Below are 16,464 nucleotides of genomic sequence, written 5' to 3' on the forward strand. Positions count from 1 at the left end.
ACTGTGCAGTCTATGTGTGTTCCTTTGTCTTACAATGTATATTACGGAGACTACGTCTGACTGTTATGAAGCGTCACATGGTTTCAGCAGCTCTCTCTCCCTTGGTAGAGAGTGGAATGCACACACACACACACACACATAGCCCTCACGGCCTCCCACCCCATGCGTTCATCGGGGTATGCAGAGTTGAACAGTGGTGGGGGTCGGAGGGTGTGTGTGATATTGCTCAACACACAAAGACACAGCGTCTTATATGGCTCCCAGCTGCGCAGAGCTGGCCCGCTAACCCTTCATCCAGCAGCCTGGAATGTTTGGTGATCAACCCCAGTGGAAAGCCCCAGTTGCCAATACACACTCCCAGCCCCCTCAGGAGACTAACATATTCCACAGAGCCGGACAGGCCTCACCCAAGGAAGAATGGCTCAAATTCTACAGCTGGTACAAAAACAGAGCAGAGGAACCTTTGTCAACACTGTATCTGACCATCCACATCTCATAAAGTGGGAAATTCTGAGAGAGAGAGAGAGAGAGAGAGAGAGATCATGTATACATATGTTTCCTATTCCAATAAAGCCCATGTTTCCTATTCCAATAATGTATACATATGTTTCCTATTCCAATAAAGCCCATTGAATTGAACGAGAGAGAGACAGAGAGAGAGAGAGAGAGATGGAGCAATGTATACATATGTTTCCTATTCCAATAAAGCCCATTGAATTGAACGAGAGAGAGAGAGAGAGAGAGAGAGAGACAGAGAGAGAGAGAGAGAGAGATGGAGCAATGTATACATATGTTTCCTATTCCAATAAAGCCCATTGAATTGAACGAGAGAGAGAGAGAGAGAGAGAGAGAGAGAGAGAGAGAGAGAGAGAGAGAGAGATGGAGCAATGTATACATATGTTTCCTATTCCAATAAAGCCCATTGAATTGAACGAGAGAGAGACAGAGAGAGAGAGAGAGAGAGAGAGAGAGAGAGAGATGGAGCAATGTATACATATGTTTCCTATTCCAATAAAGCCCATTGAATTGAACGAGAGAGAGAGAGAGAGAGAGAGAGAGAGATGGACCAATGTATACATATGTTTCCTATTCCAATAAAGCCCATTGAATTGAACGAGAGAGAGAGAGAGAGAGAGAGAGAGAGAGAGAGAGACAGACAGAGACAGACAGACAGAGAGAGACAGAGAGAGAGAGAGAGATGGGGGAATTATGTAGATTGTTGGTCAAGTTGATAAAGATATGAAGGGTGGTGTCATTTTCAGAGGGAAAACGCTTGAATGTTTATAGGCTACAGTGGGTGTCTATAGAGAGGGGTAGGTATGAACTGTTCCTGCTGTCTTTCTAATAACGTAACTTCTCAGGAGACATATTGCTGTGGTGGCTTTCTCTTTGTCATGGTCCACTGACAGCAGGTGCTATGAAAGAAAGTAACCTATCTTATTGAGATAGGCTATACAAACCCATGTTAAATACTCTTATTTTTAATAAGATTTCGGTTACCTATAGGTTGTTGAAACGTTTGGCCTAATATACGGGTTTAATCGAGCTACGATTGCAGGAAATTAGCTTTACAAATTCTAAATTCTCTCAGTGTCATTGCAAAATGTGTAGAATAGCATGAGATTAGCTATACAACTGCAAATTGTTTTCTCTGACCCATGTCAAAATGTGTAGAATAGCATGAGATTAGCTATACAACTGCAAATTGTTTTCTCTGACCCATGTCAAAATGTGTAGAATAGCATGAGATTAGCTATACAACTGCAAATTGTTTTCTCTGACCCATGTCAAAATGTGTAGAATAGCATGAGATTAGCTATACAACTGCAAATTGTTTTCTCTGACCCATGTCAAAATGTGTAGAATAGCATGAGATTAGCTATACAACTGCAAATTGTTTTCTCTGACCCATGTCAAAATGTGTAGAATAGCATGAGATTAGCTATACAACTGCAAATTGTTTTCTCTGACCCATGTCAAAATGTGTAGAATAGCATGAGATTAGCTATACAACTGCAAATTGTTTTCTCTGACCCATGTCAAAATGTGTTGAATTGCATGAAATTAGCTTTAAAACAGCAACATGCTCCCTCAGCACACATATCAGCAAGTACACACCATAAATAAACACCTCTCAAATAAACGGCAGGTCTAAATGAATTGTTTATGAGGTTACCATGAATTACCATGAATTGTTTATGAGGTTGCCAAAAGGAAGCAAACACCCCGAAACTGAGGGACCGACCTGAATTTGTCCAATAAAGAAACGCCTGTTCTTCCTTTGCAAAACGTTTAGTTTATGGTGTGCTCTAATGACCTTCCATGGCTCATACGGTGGGCTCAGACATTGCTGGCCCGCGAAACTTCTGTATACCACTGTGCATGTGTGGTCAGTTGCTTGTAATTTCTTATGATAATAACACATTAGCATAAATTATTTCGCCCGATTATTGCAGTCAATTAGGAACTTACCTTCAATGGTCATTCGCCTCTGGAATCTTTTCGGTGTTCTGCGTAGTCCACTTCACACTCTCCACTTTTAGCTTCCTTACAGTTATTTTCACAGCGCTCGTATATTTCTCTTCCCTCTTAGCTGCAAGGAACAACACACAATAACCATTTTCAGTACATTCCTACATGCTACTGATAAAAAGATTTGTGAACAGTGTGCACTTAATATTTACTGGCAAGTTTTTTTCTTGGTGAGACTTGACGCCTGTCTTCCGATGCCTTTTGGACCGGTTTTGTTGTGACCAGTCAGCTCTAAAACACTCCCATGTACTGACGCCAGAAGGAATGTAAATATGCAGCATATTGCATATTGCAAAAGCTGCAGACAATCTTGTTTAGGGGACTGGGTGTTCACTGGTGCTGATGCGAGTTTGTCCACGTCCTTTGTTATTTCTGTCACACCTAAAAGGGGCCATTGGAGGAAAGGCATGTGCCCGAATTTCTTTGTCTGTTTCCTTCTATCGCCTTTACCAAAACAATATATATTTTTGTACATTTCTTGATCTTTCTTATTAGACTATTATCTAACCAGTGACTGGTTGCCTATACCTTCATCCAAATCTAACTATAGCCGAAACCTGGTCTACACAAATGTGAGCGCAAGCTTAAGACAAAAGGAAACGTGGTATTCACAACGTGCAATGCTTTTATATAGGCTATAGACTATCTGTTTTTTTTGTCAGTAAGGACATTTTGAGACAAAAAAATGAATCTCAAATCGTTTGTTTCTCTGTAACCCTGCTCCAATTCCACCCCTACAACGCGTGTAGTGCATGCGGTGCGAGACTGCCCCAAAGCCTCACCAAATCCGCCCGAAGTTCACCTCGGCTTGAGTCTCTGTGGTGTCGCTGTCTGTCTCTCGCTCTCAATTGTCACATACGGTGGAGGAGCCAAATTGCGCTCTAATCCAGTCCAGCCAGCGACAAAACGCCAGTGCCTATCAACGAGAGCAGTGACGACAACCTAGCGCCAGTCACTCATCCACCGCCTCCGCCACACCCATCCATTCATAAACTGAATGGATGCCTTCCCTGGCGCATGGCGCCGAGGATAGGGAGGGGATGGTAGTAAAACGGTCAAATCCTGTTGTATTTTTAAAAGAGAGAGAATAATTAAATCTGAAATAAATGCATATAGCCTACCGACAATACCTACTGCAGGACTTTACATATTTTTTTATCGTGACAAACAGCCTATCAATCAAATTCACCAAATCTGTCATAATTTCTCGTGAATACTGAGTATTATTAATATCTGGTATTGCTCAATGCATCGCTCAGGACACGTTACTCTTGCTAATCACACTTATAGTGATAATGAACAACACCTCTTGTGTGTGTGTGTGTGTGTGTGTGTGTGTGTGTGCGTGCGCGCGCGCATTGGTGTGTGTGTGTGTATCTCTGTGTAGTCTTTGTGTGTGCGTGTTTATTTCAAACCAACGCAAAGCCCCCTGTTGTTATGGTTACACTTAGATATGACATTAATTGGTTGGAAATGTCAAGGTAAAAATACCATCAGGTTTTGAATAGAATGGTGGCACACAGCCACAGGGACCTGTCTACAGGTGCTGTGCAGAGGAGTTGATATAGGTCTGTGTAGTCACTTTGTTGCACATGGTCTGTTGTGCATCAGGTGTGTCTACTAGACAGTTTAGGGATGTATTCATTTGAGCACACCATAGCAAAACGTTTTTCAACGGAAAAACAAGAACAGGAGTTTCTTATTGGATAAATTGAGGTAGGTCCCTCTCTGTTTTGGTGTGTTTGGTTCCTAGTGATTACACCCTAGGAGGACCTGTACCTCTATTCAGTGTTGGACAGCTTGGATGCACACACTCCCAGACACATCCTGTATCTAGAAGCTATGTAGGAGTGCCATCAGAGGTAAATGCACTCTCTCTTAGGTTTTAGTGACACTTGACTTGAATGACAACAAATAATTTGAACCACTTTCAATTTCTGCTATGACACCCTATGTCAAGGAATGGGAGATACCTAGTCAGTTGTAACAACTGATTGCATTCAACTGAAATGTGTCTTCTGCATTCAACCCAACCCCTCTGAATCAGAGAGGTGCGGGGGGCTGACTTAATCAACATCCATGTCTTCAGCGCCCGGGGAACAGTGGGTTAACTGCCTTGCTCAGGGGCAGAACTACAGAACTTTACACCTTGTCAGCTCGGGGATTCGATCCAGCAACCTTTCGTTTACTGGCCTAATGCTCATACTCGCCAGGCTACCTGCTGACATGGATTACTAAACTAGGATTACTAAAGTAGGATTACTAAAGTAGGATTATTTAAGCAGGATTACTAAAGTAGGATTACTAAAGTGTTACCAAGACCTTTGCCAGGATAGGACAATGATTTACTGGGAGGAACACACAGGACCATGTTTTGAACATTTTGGTCTCTGCCTCTCCAGTTCACTCAACCATTTGCTGAGGCATTCTCGATGTGAGGACGAGAAACATGTCCAGGCTTGCTCACATCTCAGCTGTTATGCAATGAGGGCCCTAAACAACACACTACAAGCCATAGGCCCTTGGTACTACAGTTATTTTTACACTCTGGCGGGTGTGACATGTAGCTGTGGCCATGGCAATGGTATCATTGGGATAAATCATTGTCCTGTATCTGGAAAAAGTGAATGTATTGGAAACATGTTTCTGATGAAGGCCATTGACAGCCGATTTCAGCTCTAATCAAATCAATCAAGTATCACATTTTTATTGTGAACGAGAGTCGCGCCTATTCTTTCCAAATGTATTGGGCGGAGACAATCTTTATTGCAGTGATGAACATTGGCGTGATGGTGCAACGTGGGTCATGTGAACGTTTGTCTTTTTGGGCCGACTCTATGCTCATCAAAGCTAATCATCTTCTTTGTTACCTCTCTCCTTCATGCCACACCAGGTGCATGGAAGCTTTATCCTAAAGTGTCCTCTCCAGCACTTTCCCATTGCCCAGGGTTATGCCCAGCACCATTGATGTGCCTGGGCACAATAGGAGCACAAAGGTGGTCTCCAAAAAGCCCACTGTCTCCCTGTCCTGTGGAGGGGCGGGGGGGGACTGCTGATCCGAGGGGTGGGAAAGGCCTGCGTCGGCTGAATTCAACAAAGCTGGCCCGGCCCGTGCCACACACTCATGAAAGAGTGGTCCTAATCCCACCCAGATCGATTTCACTCAGCAACTCTGTGTCCCTCACACTGTCCCGGCCCCGGCCACAATAGGGCTCTCTCTGCACCTCAGAGCCTGGCTCATTCTCCCCGCTGATCCTTCCGACAAAGCAATGTTAGAAGTGCCAATTGAGCTTGAACAATCGCTCACAAAGGGAGGTGCTCACTCGGTCCACCCCCCTGGCCGTACGTACCCTAGCACATTGGGCAGTAGCCAGCCAGCCATCCAGCTAGCACTGTGTGCTATGGAGACTGGGTGCCGTTATTCACTGTTCAGCTGAATTAGATCATTCTGCATGTCAGCTATTGATTGGAGATGGATAAGTTAGTAGGCCAGTGTGTGAGAGAGAGCCAGGCCTTGAGTCACTACAGTAAAACTGACTCACAGCTAGGCGTTAGGAGATTACATGGATACGGTGGGGGGATGACAGTTCCCTAATGCTCCTGCCATCTTGCATTCCACTAACACCTTATGACACGGGTTTAGGTAAAGTATTGCTATGGTTTTGACAATACTAATGACGTATTGAAATCTCAGCTCAACAGGACATGAAGAATCAGGACTGAATCCACGACTCCTTTAAGACTAACAGTCCTATTACTAATGGAGGTTGTTGTTACTTCTCCAATCTACATGATCAGTGTGATCCTGAATGCAGCCCAGAGGAAAGCTCATAAGCTCTGTGTTGTGATTGACTAGACATACGGTCCATCTCTGTAAGGCAGTAGGGAGACCAGGTGTCACCCTCCAGAGTCTGGAGCAGGATCAGAGCGAGAAAAACAGCAGCTCCATGCCTTGTCCCTCCGTACACCTGCCCATAGCCACACCTCTGCCATAGTCCTGCCTCGACACTGAGTGCTATGAATAGTCATGCTGAGTGGAGCCAGGTTTAGGCACGTGCCTCAATGCAGCTCAGTTCAGCACAGCGATCCCAGTAGCGTCACCACTCTGACGGCACTTTGGGGTCGCCATGGATACAAGGACTAGTGCAGCTGCCACTACCCTGACATCGTTACATGAGCTGTCTTAAGATTCCTATTTGAATTTGACTCTCTTTCCTCTCTCCCTCTTCTCTTTCTCTCCCTCTCTTTCTCTCCCTCTCTTCTCTCTCGCTTCTCTTTCTCTGCCTCTCCTCTTTCTCCTCCCTCTCTCCTCTTGCTCCTCCCTTTCTCCTCTGCTTCTCCTCTTTCTCCTCCCTTTCTCCTCTGCCTCTCCTCTTTCTCCTCCCTCTCTCCTCTTTCTCCTCCCTTTCTCCTCTGCTTCTCCTCTTTCTCCTCCCTTTCTCCTCTTTCTCCTCCCTTTCTCCTCTGGTTCTCCTCTTTCTCTCCCCCTTTCTCCTCTGCTTCTCATCTTTCTCCTCTGCTTCTCCTCTTTCTCCTCCCTTTCTCCTCTGCTTCTCCTCTTTCTCCCCCCTCTCTCCTCTTTCTCCTCCCTTTCTCCTCTGATTCTCCTCGTTCTCTCCCCATTTCTCCTCTGCTTCTCCTCTTTCTCCTCCCTCTCTTCTTTCTCTGCTTCTTCTTTTTCTCCCCCTCTCTTCTGTCTTCTCTTTGTCTCTCTCTCTCTCTCTTCTCTTTCTCTCCCTCTCTTCTCTCTCCCTTCTCTTTCTCCTCCCTCTCTCCTCTTTCTCCTCCCTTTCTCCTCTGCTTCTCCTCTTTCTCCTCCCTTTCTCCTCTTTCTCCTCCCTTTCTCCTCTGCTTCTCATCTTTCTCCTCTGCTTCTCCTCTTTCTCCTCCCTTTCTCCTCTGCTTCTCCTCTTTCTCCTCCCTCTCTCCTCTTTCTCCTCCCTTTCTCCTCTGGTTCTCCTCTTTCTCTCCCCCTTTCTCCTCTGCTTCTCATCTTTCTCCTCTGCTTCTCCTCTTTCTCCTCCCTCTCTCCTCTTTCTCCTCCCTTTCTCCTCTGCTTCTCCTCTTTCTCTCCCCCTTTCTCCTCTGCTTCTCCTCTTTCTCCTCCCTCTCTTCTTTCTCTGCTTCTTCTCTTTCTCCCCCTCTCTTCTGTCTTCTCTTTGTCTCTCTTCTCTCTCTCTCTCTCTTCTCTTTCTCCCCCTCTCTTCTGTCTTCTCTTTATGTCTCTCTCTCTCTCTTCTCTTTCTCTCCCTCTCTTCTCTCTCCCTTCTCTTTCTCTCTCTCTTCTCTCCCTCTTCTCTTTCTCTACTTCTTCTCTTTCTCTACTTCTTCTCTTTCTCTACTTCTTCTCTTTCTCTACCTCATCTCTTTCTCCCCTCTCCCCTCTCTTCTCTCCACTCTTCATGTTTTCTTTCTCCCCTCTACTCATTGTGTCTGTCACTGTGTGTTTCTGGGTTCATAACTGCATTGGTATGATGTGCTTTCTGTAAAAACAGAATGGAGCACACCTGACAAATCTTATGTGTCTGTATGTATGAGTTCACAGAGATGGATCTGGGCATTGTACAAGTTCCAACAGGGAGGTGGAGCAACATGTGTGTGTGTGTGCGTGCACGCACTAGAGGCCATGTGCACTCCTTGCCATCTGACTGCCACGTCTCTCTCTTTCTCTCTCTTTCCCTCCTTCCCTCCCCCTCCTTCAACAACCACACAGAGTATGAGTGATACCACTAATGGACATCTTTGTGTGTTTGAGGCTCTGGCCTTTTAGTGATGTCCATCAGCTCTGCCTGTGGTCAGAGTATATCACAGAGAGAGCTGAATACAGGGATAAATGACCAGATTTAGGTGTTTGTGTTCCGGATCCATTTACCCCTCAGTGTTTGATCCGTCATATAATTAGTGTACCCAGACAGGCAGACAGACAGGAAGGAAGACAGGCAGGAAGGAAGACAGACAGGAAGGAAGACAGACAGGCAGGAAGACAGACAGGAAGGAAGATAAGAATGCAAGCAGATAGGGCGGCAGGCATGCAGCCGAGAATGGGATGATCCTGTAGTCTGGTTACTCTCAATGTTTCTGTGGACCAAGGAGGTTTCCTCTCCACCCTCACCCTGGTTAGGTCTTTTGAGTGTTTAGTGGCTGAGGAGTATGTTGAGGACTTTGTGCATTTGTAAAAACTGCAATACAACTTAACAAGATACTGGCTTTGGATATACTGTACATCAGATAAGACGAAGAATGGAAGTGAGCACATCGATTTGTTGTTGTTGTTGCTGCTCACTAGATTGATCTTACAGTACTTAAGTGAGTCCGAGAGGGCTGCCATTGAGTCCACCTTCACTCACTCCAGCCAGCCAGGCTGTTGATTCAATATTTTCAGTCAGAACATAATTCATTTCCTCCCTCCAACATTTTGAAATCAGGACAGTGAAGATGAGCTCATGTGTTGAATCAGCTGGAGCAGTGTGCAGTGTGCAGTCTCAGCGGGGTGATTGTGGTGGGTCGGTGGGTTGCCTAACTCTGGTCTGATAGTTGGTCAAAGTCCTACTGGGGGAACGGAGTAACACATCAGACGGAGCCAGATGTGTCTGTGTAGGATGTCTGCAGGACAGACAGTTTGATGTTCACACTGCCCGTTGTTGAGGTCTGTCTCACTTTTAGAGGATATTTTGTTTAGTGCACCCAGTAAATAAGCGTTGACCTGAACTGAAAGAGAGTCAGTGGTATTGGTCCTCTGGTTTATGCCTCTCAGAGACAGTGGTGTGTAGTGTGTGTGTGTCTGTGCACGTATATGTGTTTGTGTACACATCTGCGGTGTGAGTGACAGTGCAGCTGGTTGAGACATGAGACTGGTTGATCTAAATGGGGAGCAGCAGGGCCTCTCACTGGCCCAGCTCTGCTCTGCCTGGTGTAATGAGTTCTTATTGAATACTTGGGGCCTGGGCTCCATGCTGGCTGACTTGTGTGCTGCTGAATCACATGGACCAATGGTAATATGCATCGGAGCCTCAAACAAGCCAAACAGACAGTGACTCATCTGAGCAGTGGAAATAAAGTATTATTGAGCTCATAAAATACTTTAGCATGTGAACTTGAAATGAATGGTGAGCGTACATCCTCAGCCATCCAGGATCTTTGCCCTGCCTCTTGTCCATATTGCTATTGTAAAGAGGATATTCATTTATTCTTTCTAGTTCGTGATAAATTCCATTGGGAAGCAACAAATGTACTGTTGTCCTAAATGTCCTACCTTGGAAAGTATACCAGGGTTTAGCCCATCATTAAATAGGACATTATTTATTTTTAGACAGTGTTTGAATTGTCCGACCTGCCAGTCTAGTAAGTGAAACCAGTTCTGCAGGATCAATTCTGTCTCCCTACAGTTAATGCATTTGTATAAAATGTTCTGCAGTTTGCTCTGTTCTTATCTAGATACATATTAGCCATTTGAGTTCAGCTTCTCTGGGAATATTAGGTTAAAGCCCCAGTGAATCATGCCTGGTAACGTTTATAAGAATTTGATATACACTCTTAGAAAAAAGGGTTCCAAAAAGGTTATTCGGCTGTCCCCATAGGAGAACCCTATTTGGTTCCAGGTAGAACCCTTTTGGGTTCCATGTAGAGTCCTATGTGGAAAGGGTTAGACATGAAACCCAAAAGGGTTCTACCTGGAACCAAAAACGGTTTGTCAAAGGGTTCTCCTATGGGGACAGCCAAAGAGCCCTTTTAGGTTCTAGATAGTAGCTTTTTTTCTACGAGTGATGGATTCATTCCATATCCTGATAGAAAGATATTGCTCTTCACGGAATAGAGTAGACCCGGGGTGTCAAACATACAGTGATTTGAGTCATAACAATAACAATATTTATATTTTGGGGGGGTTAAACATTTTGGGGGGGGAAACTAACTCAATATACTTTAAAATGACTAAAACCAATTGGAAACGGACTGTTCTTGACTGTCCAGCTCGCTAACAACCAAAAACTATGGATGGAGGACAATTGTCTGCAAATTGTGACGCTGACGAAATATAACACACTTTCAGTGCAGCCCTCCGGACTTCATTGAAGACCGAATTCGCTGCCTAGGGCAAAATGTGTTGGACACCCCTCTCTCTAGATTTTCCTCCATCTTGTTAACCCAAATATGATTGATTTGAGTATCTCTGGTCGATAAATGAAGTGGGACCTTTATGGACATTGAATTTGATTGAATCCCTCTTCTATGACAAAGAATGGCTCTATGTGGCTAACCAACTAACTTCCTAACGCTGGCCACCATGCCGCCCAGGCGCCTGTGTGCCAGGGTCCTGGTGTACTGTATGGACCTCATCCCTGCCAACATGGTGACCTGGTGTACTGTATGGAGCTCATCCCTGCCAACATGGTGTCCTGGTGTACTGTATGGACCTCATCCCTGCTAACATGGTGTCCTGGTGTACTGTATGGACCTCATCCCTGCCAACATGGTGTCCTGGTGTACTGTATGGACCTTATCCCTGCCAACATGGTGACCTGGTGTACTGTATGGACCTTATCCCTGCCAACATGGTGACCTGGTGTACTGTATGGACCTCATCCCTGCCAACATGGTGACCTGGTGTACTGTATGGAGCTCATCCCTGCCAACATGGTGTCCTGGTGTACTGTATGGACCTCATCCCTGCCAACATGGTGACCTGGTGTACTGTATGGACCTTATCCCTGCCAACATGGTGTCCTGGTGTACTGTATGGACCTCATCCCTGCCAACATGGTGTCCTGGTGTACTGTATGGACTTCATCCCTGCCAACATGGTGTCCTGGTGTACTGTATGGACCTTATCCCTGCCAACATGGTGACCTGGTGTACTGTGTGGACCTTATCCCTGCCAACATGGTGACCTGGTGTACTGTATGGACCTTATCCCTGCCAACATGGTGACCTGGTGTACTGTATGGAGCTCATCCCTGCCAACATGGTGTCCTGGTGTACTGTATGGACTTCATCCCTGCCAACATGGTGTCCTGGTGTACTGTATGGAGCTCATCCCTGCCAACATGGTGTCCTGGTGTACTGTATGGACCTCATCCCTGCCAACATGGTGTCCTGGTGTACTGTATGGACCTCATCCCTGCCAACATGGTGACCTGGTGTACTGTATGGAGCTCATCCCTGCGAACATGGTGTCCTGGTGTACTGTATGGAGCTCATCCCTGCCAACATGGTGACCTGGTGTACTGTATGGACCTCATCCCTGCCAACATGGTGACCTGGTGTACTGTATGGAGCTCATCCCTGCCAACATGGTGACCTGGTGTACTGTATGGAGCTCATCCCTGCCAACATGGTGTCCTGGTGTACTGTATGGACCTCATCCCTGCCAACATGGTGACCTGGTGTACTGTATGGACCTCATCCCTGCCAACATGGTGACCTGGTGTACTGTATGGACCTCATCCCTGCCAACATGGTGTCCTGGTGTACTGTATGGACCTCATCCCTGCCAACATGGTGACCTGGTGTACTGTATGGAGCTCATCCCTGCCAACATGGTGTCCTGGTGTACTGTATGGACCTCATCCCTGCCAACATGGTGACCTGGTGTACTGTATGGACCTTATCCCTGCCAACATGGTGACCTGGTGTACTGTATGGACCTTATCCCTGCCAACATGGTGAACTGTATGGACCTTATCCCTGCCAACATGGTGTCCTGGTGTACTGTATGGAGCTCATCCCTGCCAACATAGTGTCCTGGTGTACTGTATGGAGCTCATCCCTGCCAACATGGTGTCCTGGTGTACTGTATGGACCTCATCCCTGCACTAGCTGTTCACTCATACACACACCCTGTTTGAACCCAGCCCTCTGTACTGAGAGCCTTTTGGAATCGTTTGAACCCAGCCCTCTGTACTGATAGCCTTTTGGAATCGTTTGAACCCAGCCCTCTGTACTGAGAGCCTTTTGGAATCGTTTGAACCCAGCCCTCTGTACTGAGAGCCTTTTGGAATCGTTTGAACCCAACCCTCTGTACTGGGTTGAACATGTAGTGTAATTGCAGCCACACCTCTGAAGAGGCTCAGGTCTCATCTCATATGAACCCTTTTAATGGGCTCTTTGATAGAATACAATGGTGAAGGATCCCATGATATACTGTAGTTGAGGTTGTTGCTGTGGTTCAGAGTCAGACTATTTTGGGACTCGATGGTTCACACAGCACACTTGATCATACCAGGGAATGAGGAGACCTTTCTGAAACCCTTATAGGAAGGACAAACACACAGGTACATACACGAAACATGCAAACACACGCACGCAGACGCGCACACACAAACAGACACACACACACACAGACTCACACGCACGCACGCGCACGCACGCACGCACGCACGCACACACACACACACACACACACACACACACCAGCACAGTACTCTGGAGCCTTAGTCTGGAAAATGAATCCATCATCATGAGTGCTGCCACACACATGCACACGCACACACACACACACACACACACACACACACACACACACACACACACACACACACACACACACACACACACACACACACACACACACACACACACACACACACACACACACTATCCTCAGTACACCCACGTCAGACTATCCAAACAGGACACGGCACTAGGCAACCATGCCATCCCAGCGCAGATGGCTGATCATGTTTATTTTACTCTAATGTACTTAAGCACAGATGCCTCCCCATGTCTGCTAATTTACATCAGTAGGGGGTCCGTATGGGGGCGCCGGTACGCTAATGTGGACTGTCTGTGACGTCAAGGGAAGAGTCAATGGCACTGTGACCTTCAACCATATAATTCCAGTCCCATCCTACCAACACTAAGTGTGTGTCCCACTGGGAACAGACATCAGTTCAACGTCTAGTTTTGATTTACATTTGGTTGAGTTGTCAACTAACGTGAATTCAACGTTAAAACCCCAAAAATGAATCACCATATCATTGGGTTTAGGTTAAACGTTAGGTGAAAAGAAAGACGAAATGCCCTGACGTTGATGACTCTTAGCAAATACAATCAGTTTTCCATGTTGATTCAACACCATCATGTAGATTTTTTGGGGTTGAAATGACGTGGAAACGAAGTTGATTCAACCATTTTTTCCCCAGTGAAGTATGAGTTGTGGTTTGCAGTCCGGTGTCAAACTTGTGCGTCGTCAATGTGGACAGGCATGAAATTCCAAGTTGTTTTTAGGGTTGGTCCTTAACGTTTACTTTAAAAGGTTAACTTTAAAGGGACAGTGGTCATCTTTGACTTTATTCCTTGTTAATCTTCCTCGTCTTCTCTCCATTCCCTCTTGACTGTTGATAGGTGTGATAACAGGATATGTTGATAGGTGTGGTAACAGGATAGGTTTTCACCATATTTCCCATAATCGATCAAGGGCTCTCAGACTTTGGTTCGGGATAGTTCACCCAAGTTACAAAACAATGTATTGGTTCCCTGTAAGCAGTCTATGGACATGGTATGACAGCAGTCTATGGACATGGTATGACAGCAGTCTATGGACATGGTATGACAGCAGTCTATGGACATGGTATGACAGCAGTCTATAGAGCAGGTATGACAGCAGTCTATGGACATGGTATGACAGCAGTCTATGGACATGGTATGACAGCAGTCTATGGACATGGTATGACAGCAGTCTATGGGCATGGTATGACAGCAGTCTATGGACATGGTATGACAGCAGTCTATAGAGCAGGTATGACAGCAGTCTATAGAGCAGGTATGACAGCAGTCTATGGACATGGTATGACAGCAGTCTATAGAGCAGGTATGACAGCAGTCTATGGACATGGTATGACAGCAGTCTATGGACATGGTATGCCAGCAGTCTATGGACATGGTATGACAGCGGTCTATGGACATGGTATGACAGCAGTCTATGGACATGGTATGACAGCAGTCTATGGACATGGTATGACAGCAGTCTATGGACATGGTATGACAGCAGTCTATGGACATGGTATGACAGCAGTCTATGGACATGGTATGACAGCAGTCTATGGACATGGTATGAAAGCAGTCTATGGACTGTACCTATATTAGCATTTCTTTGCGCTTCATGTCCAAATCATCTATAAGTAACTTAATTGAGTTAGACAATCACATTTGAGATACATTAGGATGATTCGAGACAAGTAGATGATGCAATGTAAGGACATTGGGATCCAATCTCAGTCTTGGGCTCTTCTCTTTACTGAGGGAGTCTCCCTGGAGGAGCCGTCTTCTCTTGCCCTGTCCTGTGGGTTATAGTTCAGGAGCCGTCTGGTGAGTCAGATCTGTGGGAGAAGCCTAGGCTCACTTTGGGTGTGTCCCATCAGGGTACAGCGGTGAACTAAGACAAGTGTAGTAGGCAGGGTTGACTAAAGCTTTCACAACAGGACTGCCAGGCAGTGAGGAGGAGGTTTGCCAACCATCCACCTTAGTGAATCCCCATTAAGTTTGCATCATGTTGTGCTGAAACAGTCCGCTCAGTTCAGTCTCTTAATACAATGCTATTACCCACAGTTCCTTGAAGTGCACATTTCTGTACGTCATCGACCTGTTTACTGGCTCGCCAACATCAATATTATTTTGAACTTCTGGTTTATTTCAATGGGGGGGTTGAACAATCCAAAGCATCCCTCTGATTGGTTGAGAGCAGCGAAGTCTTGAAAAGAGGACTGACAACATTAAGAATCTCACCCCTCAAAGAGCCTCGAAGAGATTTTTCTCACATCAGAGGACTGATTTTCTCTCCCTTTCCCTTTCTGTCTGTCACTCATCTCATTCTGAGGAATGACTTAGTCAGAGACACAACAGAGGCAGACCCAGTTTCTGAAAGACAGGATCCCCCACTTAGACGAATACAACCACCTAATGAATCACCAGCGAGTTGAATGGAAAACATTTTTCTCATTTATTTCAAAACTGCTTCTGTCTCATCTCTCATTTCTCTCTCTCTCATTTCTCTCACTCTCATTTCTCTCTCTCATTTCTCTCTCTCTCTCTCTCATTTCTCTCTCTCTCATTTCTCTCTCTCATTTCTCTCACTCTCAATCCTCTCTCTCTCATTTCTCTCTCTCATTTCTCTCACTCTCATTTCTCTCACTCTCATTTCTCTCTCTCTCATTTCTCTCACTCTCATTTCTCTCACTCTCTCTCATTTCTCTCTCTCTCTCTCATTTCTCTCTCTCTCATTTCTCTCTCTCTCATTTCTCTCTCTCTCTCATTTCTCTCACTCTCATTTCTCTCTCTCTCATTTCTCTCTCTCTCATTTCTCTCTCTCATTTCTCTCTCTCTCTCATTTCGCTCACTCTCATTTCTCTCTCATTTCTCTCACTCTCTCATTTCTCACTCTCTTATTTCTCACTCTCTTATTTCTCACTCTCTCATTTCTCTCTCTCTCATTTCTCTCACTCTAATTTCTCTCTCTCTCTCTCATTTCTCTCTCTCTCATTTCTCTCACTCTAATTTCTCTCTCTCTCTCTCTGTCTATTTATACAGTGTGGCTTCTGTCTGTTTCCTCATTTCCTCATGTGTGTTTCTCTGCTGTCCAGCTTGGAGGAGCTTTAGACTGTTCATCCCCTTAGTGTGCTTCTGTCTCAACAGGCTTTGCTGTAGTGGCCAAGGCAGCTGCCAGTGGGCTGGAGGAGATGGGCAGGGATTGTGCGTGCTGTACCATCCACATTTCACACCCAGTGGCTGTTTGTGTTGTCGTTGTATCATAGGGCTCGGTCGAAACCTCTGCAAAACAAGGGTGGACTCCAAACACCCTTGTTTTATTGTCCTTTGATTAGATAATTAAAGTGACACAAATACCGTTCCAAGGTGTTTGCAGGTTCTGTAACGCTAGTGCAAAAGGTGAATGACTGATTCATATGAGATATTTTGCTATTTTTGTCACTCATGAATAAA

At 45.5% G+C, this 16,464-nt stretch overlaps 2 protein-coding genes across 3 annotated transcripts in view; one reads left to right on the forward strand and one right to left on the reverse strand.

The window, feature by feature from the left end:
- The window catches only part of rhobtb4 (Rho related BTB domain containing 4), a 71,345-nt gene extending 67,882 nt beyond the window's left edge, over window positions 1-3,463 (reverse strand). Inside the window, exons 1-2 of one of the 2 annotated variants that reach the window (XM_065011409.1) lie at window positions 3,315-3,463; window positions 2,473-2,593 (exon numbers count right to left, since the gene is read on the reverse strand). The gene's annotated coding sequence lies outside the window, so the exon portion shown is untranslated. Of the gene's footprint in view, window positions 1-2,472; window positions 2,594-2,684; window positions 3,076-3,314 lie in introns of those variants that run through there. The other variant, XM_065011410.1, reaches the window with a different exon arrangement.
- A 2,626-nt stretch (window positions 3,464-6,089) lies between these two features.
- Window positions 6,090-16,464, forward strand: part of LOC115111290 (uncharacterized protein C2orf81 homolog) — a 79,940-nt gene continuing 69,565 nt past the window's right edge. The window contains exon 1 of the mRNA XM_065011411.1: window positions 6,090-6,175. The gene's annotated coding sequence lies outside the window, so the exon portion shown is untranslated. The remainder of the gene's footprint in view (window positions 6,176-16,464) is intronic.

Source organism: Oncorhynchus nerka, linkage group LG27 (genome assembly GCF_034236695.1).
Source record: "Oncorhynchus nerka isolate Pitt River linkage group LG27, Oner_Uvic_2.0, whole genome shotgun sequence".
NCBI lineage: Eukaryota > Metazoa > Chordata > Actinopteri > Salmoniformes > Salmonidae > Oncorhynchus > Oncorhynchus nerka.